Raw genomic sequence first — 10936 nt, forward strand, 5'->3', positions numbered from 1 at the left:
CTTTGAGCGGTACAATGCTAGCTAAACTAACAAGCATGCACACATGCTGGATTTTCAAAAAAAAACTAACGCCCACACGTGTGTCATCTTGCACATCGCCCACACGCCTCCATCACCACTCATTTTGCTACGTATGAACAGATGATATCAGCAGGAAATTTTTTGGTTTTCGGCTTAAAAATATTTTATCTCCTAATTAAAAAATTGAATAAAAAATCCGTTTTCACCATTAAATCCGTCTCGACGAGATCTTCAAAACTAGACCCCATGTTGATATGTTTGGACGAAATTTTCTTTTGCCCAAAAGTTGCCATGATGTTTACACTGTAGTTGCCATAGTGCTTAAACTAAAGTTGTCATGTGGCAATTTTAGTTTGTAGAGCATGGCAGTTTTAGTTTTTTTATGATGGCAATTTCAGTACTTTGACCATGAAAATTATTTTTTGTATGAACCATGGCAATTTTAAGTGCATGTATCATGACTATTTTAGTTTATGGTTCATGGCAAGTCTAGTTTCTTAATTCTCCGTTTTATAATATGTCAAAATTTACTTTTAAATGTAGAAAAAAAATAGCTGAAACATATAATGGCAACTTCAGTGTAAACATCATGACAATTGCAATAGACATGGCAACTTTTAACCCAAAACAAATTCGTCGAAATTTATTGATATGAGATCTAGTTTCGAAGATCTCGTCGCGAGGGATTTAATGGTGAAAATGGATCTTCAATCGGATTTTTCATTTAAGAGATAAAACATTTTAAAAACTAAAAATTCAAAAAGATTCCCGCATGCATGCATGCGGTGACGTGACGCAGTCTGTGTGTTATAGGGCGTGTGGGCGGGTTTGGCTCCCACCACACGTGTGGGCGTTAGCGTTGTCAAAAAAAAAAGCAAGCACACAAGCTGCTGAAATGATTCCGACCATACCCACATGTCTTGCTGTAGACGTGACCTCCAGATGGTCGATCCGCATGCGCCAGGCGGCCCGGGCCAGGCGCCAGCTGTGTCCCGCGTGCACCAGCCTTCAGTGCGCTGCACAATTTAGTACCACGTCACTGGGCGAGCTACAGCGAGGTGGATGGACATCAATAAAAGGAGGGGTGTTGAATGGTTCAACTCATATCTGCGGTTATTTTTCACACAGCGAAGCCATTTTCAATTATTTCGGTTTAACCGAAAAGGGTCATCAATTTTGTTTCTTTTAGAAATTGCAAAAAAGGTCATCAGTTTTGAAAAAAGTTTACAAGTTTGAAGAAAGTCTTTGATTTTGAAAAAATATTCATCCATTTTGAAAAAGCAAATTCATCGATTTGAGAAAAAAGACCATGAATTTGAAAAAAAGTATGCGTGTTTGCCAAAAAAGACGTGTGAATTCAAAAAAAGTTCATGCTTTTTAAGAAAAGTTCATGAATTTGAAGAAAAGTTCTTGTTTTAAAAAAAGTTTGCGAATTTAAGAGAATTTCACGATATTTAAGAAAATTTCAAGAATTCTAAAAAATAAAATAAAATGATATGGCAAAAAATAGAATAATAAAAACCTAGAGAAAAAACCGGCCAAAACGAAAACCGAAGAAAACTAAACCAAAATCAGGGGAAACCACTGCGTTTTTTTAGCTTTATTGATGAAGAAAAAAGAAGTATAAAAGTCACAATACCTAAGATGTCCTGTTGGTTACCATTGTCTTTATGTTGCCTGGGGGTCTTAGTTCGAATCATGTTGTTCGCAGAGTTTTTGAATTTTAATGGAAGAGTAAAAAGGGCGTAAATGGGCTGGCCCATGGTGGAGGTGGAAATGTCATGTATCAGTGCGTTCCATGCATACAATATACTTACCATCCTGCCCTTTATTATAAAGAGGTATGAGTTAATCTTAGTCGTCGTCGATATGTTTAGGAAGGTGTACCGAAACACAAGTGATTTTCGAACGGTCTATCTTTTCCAGTTGTGGTTGCCTCTAGGACAGAGGAAGGACAAGGAGAAACAAGAGCGAAGCTAGGCAGAACTACAGCTATTCACTCCATCAACGGACAAGATACTTGATTGTGTTGGCTGCTACTGTTATGTGTATTTAGCTCTCTAGACATTAGCTCTTGGAGTTCTGGCCTCTAATACTAGTATGTTTTATGTCCACCGAATTATATATTGTCACTATTTGTGGCCTTTTTAATTTCAAGTCAAACGCTTTTTGCGCCTGTTTTGCTAAAAAAGAAAATCGTGTCGGCTGCTTTGCGCCTGTTTTATGTCATTATTTTTGTGTGCTTATTTCTACGCTTTACAAGTCATGCAAATCAAAGAGATCCTTAGTTTTAGAACTAAAATATTATCAATATTTTAAAACATGATTGTGATTGAGTGTAGCTTGGACGGTTAGGTTACCCGTGGTGAAACAAGCCTATCATCCCAGGTTCAAGTCATTCACTTATCATGAGTGTTCGCATTTTCTCGAATTTATTCTAGGCATTCTGACGATATACGTTCAGGATGAGACGACGTTCTCATCGACTACGAAGTGTCTGTGTGTATGTGAGTGTTGCTTCTGTATTGTGTTTAGAAAAAATAAACATGTCTTGCAAAAAGAATAGTACCAGGTTTGTTCTGTGTTTTAGAAAATCTACCATGACTTGCAAAAGAAAATAATACCATAGCAGCAACGAAAACAAAATAAGAATACAAAAAAGCAAGCATGCTGCAATTAACGCAGCCCGGCCGCCGGAGATACTCCTTTTTAAATGAAAGGAAACAAACCGAAAGCGAAAATGTGATATAGTACTTGTTTTGATTCATAGACCTCAACATAAGGATATCATGGTTCAAACATACGACGAATTAGATAGGAAGGTGAACGGACCTAGAATGAGGACACCCTACTCTGGCATCGAAAATTTGACACCTTAATATCGACACTTATCAAGATACTCCTGTTTGATTGAAAGGAACCGAAAGCGAATATGTCATATAATACTTGTTTGATGCATAGAACTCAACATAAAAGGCACCATGGTTCAAACATACAACGAAATAGATAGGAAGATGAATCTAGATGGTTCAAACATACTCTCGCATCAGAAATTTAGCACCGGACAATATCGATACTTATCTAGATGCCGCACAGGCACAGGGCATAACAGCATCCCGGCGAAATATGCTACTCCCACATCCATGCAGCAACCAGCGGCGCTCCTCCATCCATATGTTCAAAGAAATCGACCATATCGTCCTCCTCCAGTTCGAGCTCCTCAGGGGTGCTATCGGGGCGAAAGCGGGAGCCGTTGATCATGAAGACGCCCGTGCTGGGAGTTACTTCCGGCACCTTGTGGTACCACACGTCCTTGAGGATCTGGAGCTTGTCGGTCATCTTCATGGTGTGGCGGACCACGCGCTCCTGGCTCACCACCTTGAGCGTGATCAGCCGAGCCACCGCCGCCTTGGAGTCCACCTCCTCCGTAGCCGAGTGCTCCTTCCTAGCCTGCCCAGCCCCCGCCATGGTTTCGGGCTTAGTGGTGGCTACGTGTTGTGGTGGTGTTCTGGGATCTTGAGTTCTTGTTAGCGACGGGGAAGTGATAGAAGGCGAGTGCGTCGTTTATACACGAAGAGTGGTTAGTGGTAGTACGGAGGAGTAAATGGTTGTGCTTGCTGGTTGGTTCGTAGCGCGCCGAGAGATAAAAGTCAATTACACCGGTGATGCTGGAACTTGCGCAAACGATCACTTTGGTGTTAGAATTTGCGCAAACGGTCACTTTGGTGCTAGAACTTGCGGCATACATCGAACTGGTGTAACAAGTTGGCTCGGACGTGCATATACGGTGCAAACCTTGGCTGTGTACGCCCGAGCTGCTGATTAGGCGCGCCAACATGGCATGGGTCCCGCCGTTAGTGACCCGAAGGCAGACAGGAGGGCGTGTGGCCATTTTTTTTGCATAAACCCCCTTGAATTATTATTTTCCCACAAAAAGGCCCTGTCAACGTGGAAAGATAGTATTTCATTTTTTTCGACTCTATAGCCAGTGGGCCCCGTGTGTACATACTGAGAATTATTAACAAGAAAAAACGAAGGCCTCCACGTCTCGAACGTGCGACCCTTGCCCATGTCACAGTCTGGCTGCTACACCATTCAGTCTTCACAACTTCAGATAAATTTTTGTATTCATCAATTTGAATATTAAATATAAGCAGCACATGTATATTTTTCTATTAAATAAACATTTTAAATGTCCATATTTAATAAACAATTTTATATAATAGATGTGTGTATGTTTAAATATTTTTATCTACTAATCATTGTTTGTATGTCTAACATTTATAAAAAATAAATATTTAAACATTATTTTAATTACTTACATTTCACAAATATTTTAAAAAGAATTAGCGCGTGCAAATGGGCTGCACTATCTGCAGCCAATTTAAGCCCCACATGTATCTTCCTTATACTACATTAACAGTTGTTATCCTTGTTAGACATCCGAATGTAATTGATGATGTGGCTATGAGCACGAGCGCCCTAACAGTAGGTCGTCGTGTTGAATTCTAAAAAAAAAGGTCACGTGTTGGAGTGTAGGAGTCTAACATATTCCCTTTTAATTCCCGCCAAAAAAAACATTTTCCCTTTTAATTTTCACGTCGGGGCTCACCTGTCATACAGCAAACAAAATAAAATACCATCTACCACGTGGACAGGGTCTTTTTTGTGAGAAATAAAAAATGTCGAGGTTTTTCTGCAAAAGGAAAAAAAACAGGCCACGCACTTCTAGTCTTTGACAATGGCGGCCAAGTCAGCGTTGATTTTGTATCCAAGTGCGGTTAGCACTGTATTTGCACACCCGAGCCAAGTTATTGCACCAGTTCAATGTATGTCACAAGTTCTAGCACCAAAGTGACCGTTTACGCCAAGTTCAAGCACCACCGGTGTAATTGACTCGAGAGATAAATGGTGAAGACTGGAAGAGGGCTGCACGAGTCAAAGATTACTGCGCATGCAACAATTGCTCTTGGTAAACGCTTCCTATCTATAGTCTGGAAAGACACCAACGTCAGACCACTCAAATGCCGTTGATTCAATTGAGATTGGACGCTTAAGGTTCTGCCTCTTATGTAAATAAAAGAATAAAAAATAAGCAGGCAACTAACCACCCACAATCCCCGCCCCTTAACCTCTCCTCCTTAATCCCCTGGTTGCAATCGTCCCTGATTGCACGCAGCTTGCCGGGCTCTCCCTCCGCCTCGCACGCATCGCCCCCAACTCGCCTCGCCTAGATCCCGTTCTCCCTTGCCGCGCACGCAGGAGTCTCCTTCTCTTCACCGGCCAGCTCCGCCCCCGTGGTCACCGACGAGCTCGGAACGTAACTCACCGTCGCGCTTATCTCCACCGGGATCAGGCCCTCCTCCACCATTCTGGACTCCGGTCCACCTGATCCGAGTAGCTCTCGCTTCAGGAACGAAGCAAGCACGAATGGAGTATCGCCCACATCCTCATGACCGGGTTTGAGTCCTCTCCTCTTGGCAATTTTTTATCATGCAGTGCTAGTTGATTCCTAAAATAATTGTTTTCTGATTTTTGTTTGATATCTAGAGTAGATGCCTGTACCTTGGTTATGGCATGTTTGTGGGTGTGAATTTGGTCCACCAGTATGTATTTTTGATCACTAAATCATTCACAAGTTTTTTGTGAACTGGGTAGGTGCAGCGCACAAATATGTCTCTTTGGTTGGCAGCAATATTAGTATTTGGGTCTTTTTTTTTCAATTTTGAATGCTTCCAAGTAACAGTACATATGTTCCCAGCGCACATTTTCATTCTTCTTTGGGTTAGAAAATTACACTTCCATTGGTCAACAAATTTTTATTATTAAATCTGTATGTAGGCGACGCAAAGCATGCATCCTCATATTGGCAGCAACCTTATTTGTTTTCATTATCAATTTCTCTGCTTCCGACCAAGATGAATAATGTTGAGATGTCATTTTTTCATGCTTCCCACGAATTGCCATACTGTGTTTAGTAAACTATTCATGGATACATAGGATAAGCTTGTTAATTCCAATGCCATGGTTCCATACCCCTATTGCGTCAATAGTAGTTTTAATTTGTTCCATTTTCAAATCCCCATACTTCCAAGTAACACTACTTATGTATCCAGTACCATTTTTGGTGTTTCTACACTGTAATACTATTGCTTTCTTCAGTAGATAATTGTTCCAATGGGTCAACAATCCGTTAAATTCATATGATGATGACACAAGAGATGCTTCCTGATGGTAGCCACATGTTTTGTTTATTTCATTATTGGAGCTCTATTGTGTGCTTCCAACCTAGACGGGTATTGTTGAGTTGCCATGTTTCCGTGCTTCCTACAATTTGCCATGTTGTGTTTAACAAATTAGCTTCTTACTTCTAATGCCTTGCTTCCATAAAATTTGCCATGCTGTGTTTAATCTTCATGTCTTTGTTTATTCCCTCAATCCCATACCATCAAATTTGCTAACATGGTGGGTTTTCTTATGTTTTTTCTTTTCAGTGGACCCACAACGGTGAAGCGGTTTGAAGCAAAGGGTATGCACCTCACCTATGTTCTAGCCATCCCCAGCACTGCTAGTGTCCTTTCTGACAACCCCGCCCTGATCTGATCATTTGCACACCGTGCTTCCAATTGACCTCGTCGACGAGCACATCATCCAAGTCACTGCACTAATAGTACCAACTGTTGCTTGCTACCTTGGATACTCGCACATCATGCTTAACTGAGATATGTATGAAGCAGTTGTGTGCTAGCTTGAGGGTATATAGTTTTGGCGAGACGGGTATATATGAAGGCGACCGGTGCAAGCACTAAGAAGCATGCATGGAGACACTTGGATATACCTTTCAATGAAGATAACCACACACACTCATAAAGGGAAGGAGGTCTCTAGTAGTATTTAGGAAACATACAGTGTGAACTTAGGAAGCATTGTACTATTGGAAACTTGAAGAAAATATGTTGTTTGAACGGATGAATCACGAAAACAAATGTATGTTAGGTTAGAACCAAATTAATTATAATGCATCATTGCCATTCTCCAGCACCCTCACCCCATGGGCTTGCCATTGTCTAACGCGAAATATTTTACGACTGCTTGTCCATTTTGTATCCAGCTTGGCTCTATTTTGCTTACTACACACAATACTAAAGCTTCGGACACACAAAAATCAATTGATGCATGTTTCACAAAACCTATATGCTCCCTACGCACCTGAATCAACCTTTTTGTTACAACTAAACATGCTTCTAAGGTTAGTGCAATGTGCTTCATAGATACCCGAATAAAGCTTCCAACACACTGTATAACTTATGCTTTCAATTCTAGTGCATTCTGCTTCAACCATTGAAATTTAATTTCGTGTTGCATACATCCCATTTTTTTATGGAATGTATATATAGACATAAATTTTTGTTTATACATCCAATCAAATTCCATTCACCATGGAAACAACTTCTACCGTCGATGGAAACATTGTTTGACAGGTTGAAATGAAACCATTGAGAGATAATTTCCTTCTAGATTGAAGCAAATCTCAGTCGCGATGGAAACAAATTTGAATATCATCAGAGAAAAAATCTTCTTCCCATGGAAGCAAAACTGCACGCATCAAGTTTTGCTACAATTATTACTTTCCTTAGTATATTAGTTTCCTTCAAACAATATTTGGTTTCCTAAAAATCCGGCAATTAAATTCGTGGATAGTTACTTATATATCCCACGTAATCAGCGCTTTCTTATTTGGAAACTCCACAAAGGACGTGGGAAGCAACAACATGCTAAGGCTGGCCATAGTGGGGGTAACATAAGTAGTATCATGTACTTGGGACTCGCAAACATACTTATGTGGCAGACAATTAAAGAAGAAAGAGATGGTTATAGTAACATAGGTAGATACCGTAATATAATAAATGTGGTGCTACTATGTGTCATGCATGGCAATAAATGAGACCATCTATGATACTAATCTATGATACTATGCACTATAGAGATAGTAACATAGACTAGTAACATATGCATGTTAAAGCATGTCTAGTAGAGCCCTCAAACCCTCAAACCCCTAAAAATAACTGCTTTTTTACAGTTTTTGTTGAAAAAAAGCCATAGACTAGAACCTCTAAACCCTCAAACCCGTAAAAAAAATTAGAGGTCCAACCCACAAACTGTTTCCCCACCTGTAGAAGTGAGGGTTGAGAGAAAAAACTCCCCCCAACCCGCACTCCTCTTTCCTCTCGCGCGGGAGGGAAGTTTCATCCCGCCTCCCCTGCTCCTCCCGCCGCCTCGCCCCGCGCCGGCCATGGAGGCCTCCGCCGCCGCCGCGCCCCCGCCCGCCGCCGCGCCCGCCCCGCCCGACTCGGGCCCCGCCCCCGCCCCGGCCGACTCGGGCCTCGCCCCCGCCCCTGCCCCCGCCTCCGCCCGGACCGTGGCCGACGTGGTGGCGACGACCCACGTCGGGGCCAAGCGGCGACGGGCGGGCCTCGCACTGCCTCCTCCCGCCTCCCCGGCTCCCGCCCCGGCCCCCGTCCCCGCCCCGGCGGCCGCCCCCGCCGCGCCCGCCCCCAAGAAGAGCCGGCCGAAGGCAGGCTCCCGTGGGCCGCGAGGGGCTTCCTCCAAGGTCGCCGGCTCGTCCCCGGCCGTGAACAAGCCGTGGAAGAAGCCCGCGGCCCCGCCCGCCGCCGTCGCCGAACCTCCTCCCGCCACGCACGAGGTGTTCGAGGAAATGGCAACCCCATCCTCGTTCATGGACCTCCTCCAAAACGCGGAGGTGGACCTCGGAGCTCTGCCCCTAGACCCCTTTAGGGTTGGTGACGACTTGGAGGAAGATGAGGACGATGAAGGGGATGACGAGGAGGAGGTGGCCGAGATAGGGGAGGAGGCATTCACCGCCGCTTCCCGCCCACACGCGCGGTCGACAAACTACACTGAGCCGGAAGATGTCCTCTTGGTTTGTGCTTGGGCAGCTGTGGGAATGGATGCAACCACCGGCACCGATCAAACCGGTAAACGGTATTGGCAAAGGATCGAGGACGTCTATTGTAGGATCAAGCCGAAGAATAGTGGGTTCATCCATCGCACTTTCCGGTCGCTTCAAGGCCGGTGGGAGTTGATCAAGCCCGCTTGTGCTCGTTGGAGTGCGGCCATGGACCAAGTGAGGGATGCACCACCTAGTGGAAACGTGGAGAGCGACTATGTGAGTACATATTTCTTCACTATTTTGATTATGTGTGTGCACTATGCTATTGGTGGGTTCTTATGTGATTTATGTGTGGTTGATAGGAGACAATTGCCGGCATGAGGTACAAGGAGATGGCCGCTTCCAAGGGCAAGCCATTCCCATTTAAGCATGTTTGGTCAATTCTTCAAACCTTTGACAAGTGGAAGTTGAGGGATCAAGAGACCGCACCCAAGAAGTCGGCAATGCTAAGGATGGATGATAGTGAAGATGAGGAGGAGAGGAACTTGGGCAAGCCCGAGGGAACCAAGAAGGGCAAGCTAAGGGTGAAGATGGAAGAAGAGGCGTCAAGCCTAAGGGAGAAGATGGACCACATGATGAAGGCAAGAGAGGAATTGACAACGAAGACATTGGAGACGAAGCTTCTTATCACCGAGAAGAAGAAAGAGGTCAAGCTTGCACAAGTTGAAGCAAAGCGTGAAGAAGCAAAGCGCAAGGCCGAGTTGGAGGAGAGGATGATCAAGCTCAAAGAGGCAAAGGTATGGAAAGAACTCATGGTGGAAGAGAAAGAGCACATTATGATGTCCAAGAAGGACATGGATCAAGACCAATTGCAATGGTGGAAGGACACCAAGGAGGACATCGTAGAGAGGAAGAGGATGTTCCGTGTTGCGTCCTCTACTTTTCGAGGTGACACTCCGATGAGTAGTTGTGGTGATGGCGGTGTGTACGACTCCACCGGTGCCGATGGAGATGCTTGATGGAGCCCGCTTGTGGTCTGGGAGATGGCGCCGAGGTGCAACTTTTTGGTGATGGTGCCGATGAGAGGAGGAAGATGATGATTTTGTGATGTAAACTATTAAACCATGCATCAATGCTTGTCATTTGGTAGTTTGTTTGGAAGTTGATTGTGTTCTTGTTGTGTCACGACCGGTTTTTCAATAAAATAATTATTGAGAGACCAATCCCTTTTACGGACCAGCGAGGAAGAATTCCTTCTCACTGGTAGACAATATCTTGGTCACAGAAGAAAAATACCAGGAGTACTAAATATAATACAAGGTTGAGCAGAGACTGCCCAACAATTTATTACATGCCGCCGATAAAACAATACGGCGGATAGGGTGGCAAACTACTAACTCACGATAATAACGGTGGTGGAAATATCACCGCGAAGCGAGTAATATGATTCCAGAAGACTACAGCTCTTCGAGCGTCGGAGTGAGGCTCGAGAAGACTTATTGCGGGTGGCGGAAGCGTATACAAAACAAGTGACCAAAATCCGGGATCGCGCAGGACTGACTGGGACTCCTCTAGGCATCGGACGCGCTATCAAACTCTTCATCCAAGAGATCGCCTTCATCAACATCTGGCCAAATCAACAAGCCAGGTGAGTACTATGAAAGTACTCGCAAGACAGTTCGGACATAAGATATAACAAATGCGAACATGAAGTACATGAATAAGTTAACCAGTACGATTCAGGCATAGAGGTAATAAATGCTGGGTGCCAAGCGAGGGTCTGAATGACGCCTCGAGCGGAAACTGCAGAATAGTAATACTGGTGCCAAGCGAGTGTCTGAAAGACTCCTCGAGCGGAAAATGCGGAATAATAATACTGGTGCCAAACGAGTGTCTGAAAGACTCCTCGAGCGGAAAATGCGGAATAATAATGCTGGTGCCAAACGAGTGTCTGAAAGACTCCTCGAGCGGAAAATGCGGAATAATAATGCCACAGTCGGGCGT

This window comes from Triticum aestivum, chromosome 2D, assembly GCF_018294505.1.
Source record: "Triticum aestivum cultivar Chinese Spring chromosome 2D, IWGSC CS RefSeq v2.1, whole genome shotgun sequence".
In the NCBI taxonomy this organism is placed as follows: domain Eukaryota; kingdom Viridiplantae; phylum Streptophyta; class Magnoliopsida; order Poales; family Poaceae; genus Triticum; species Triticum aestivum.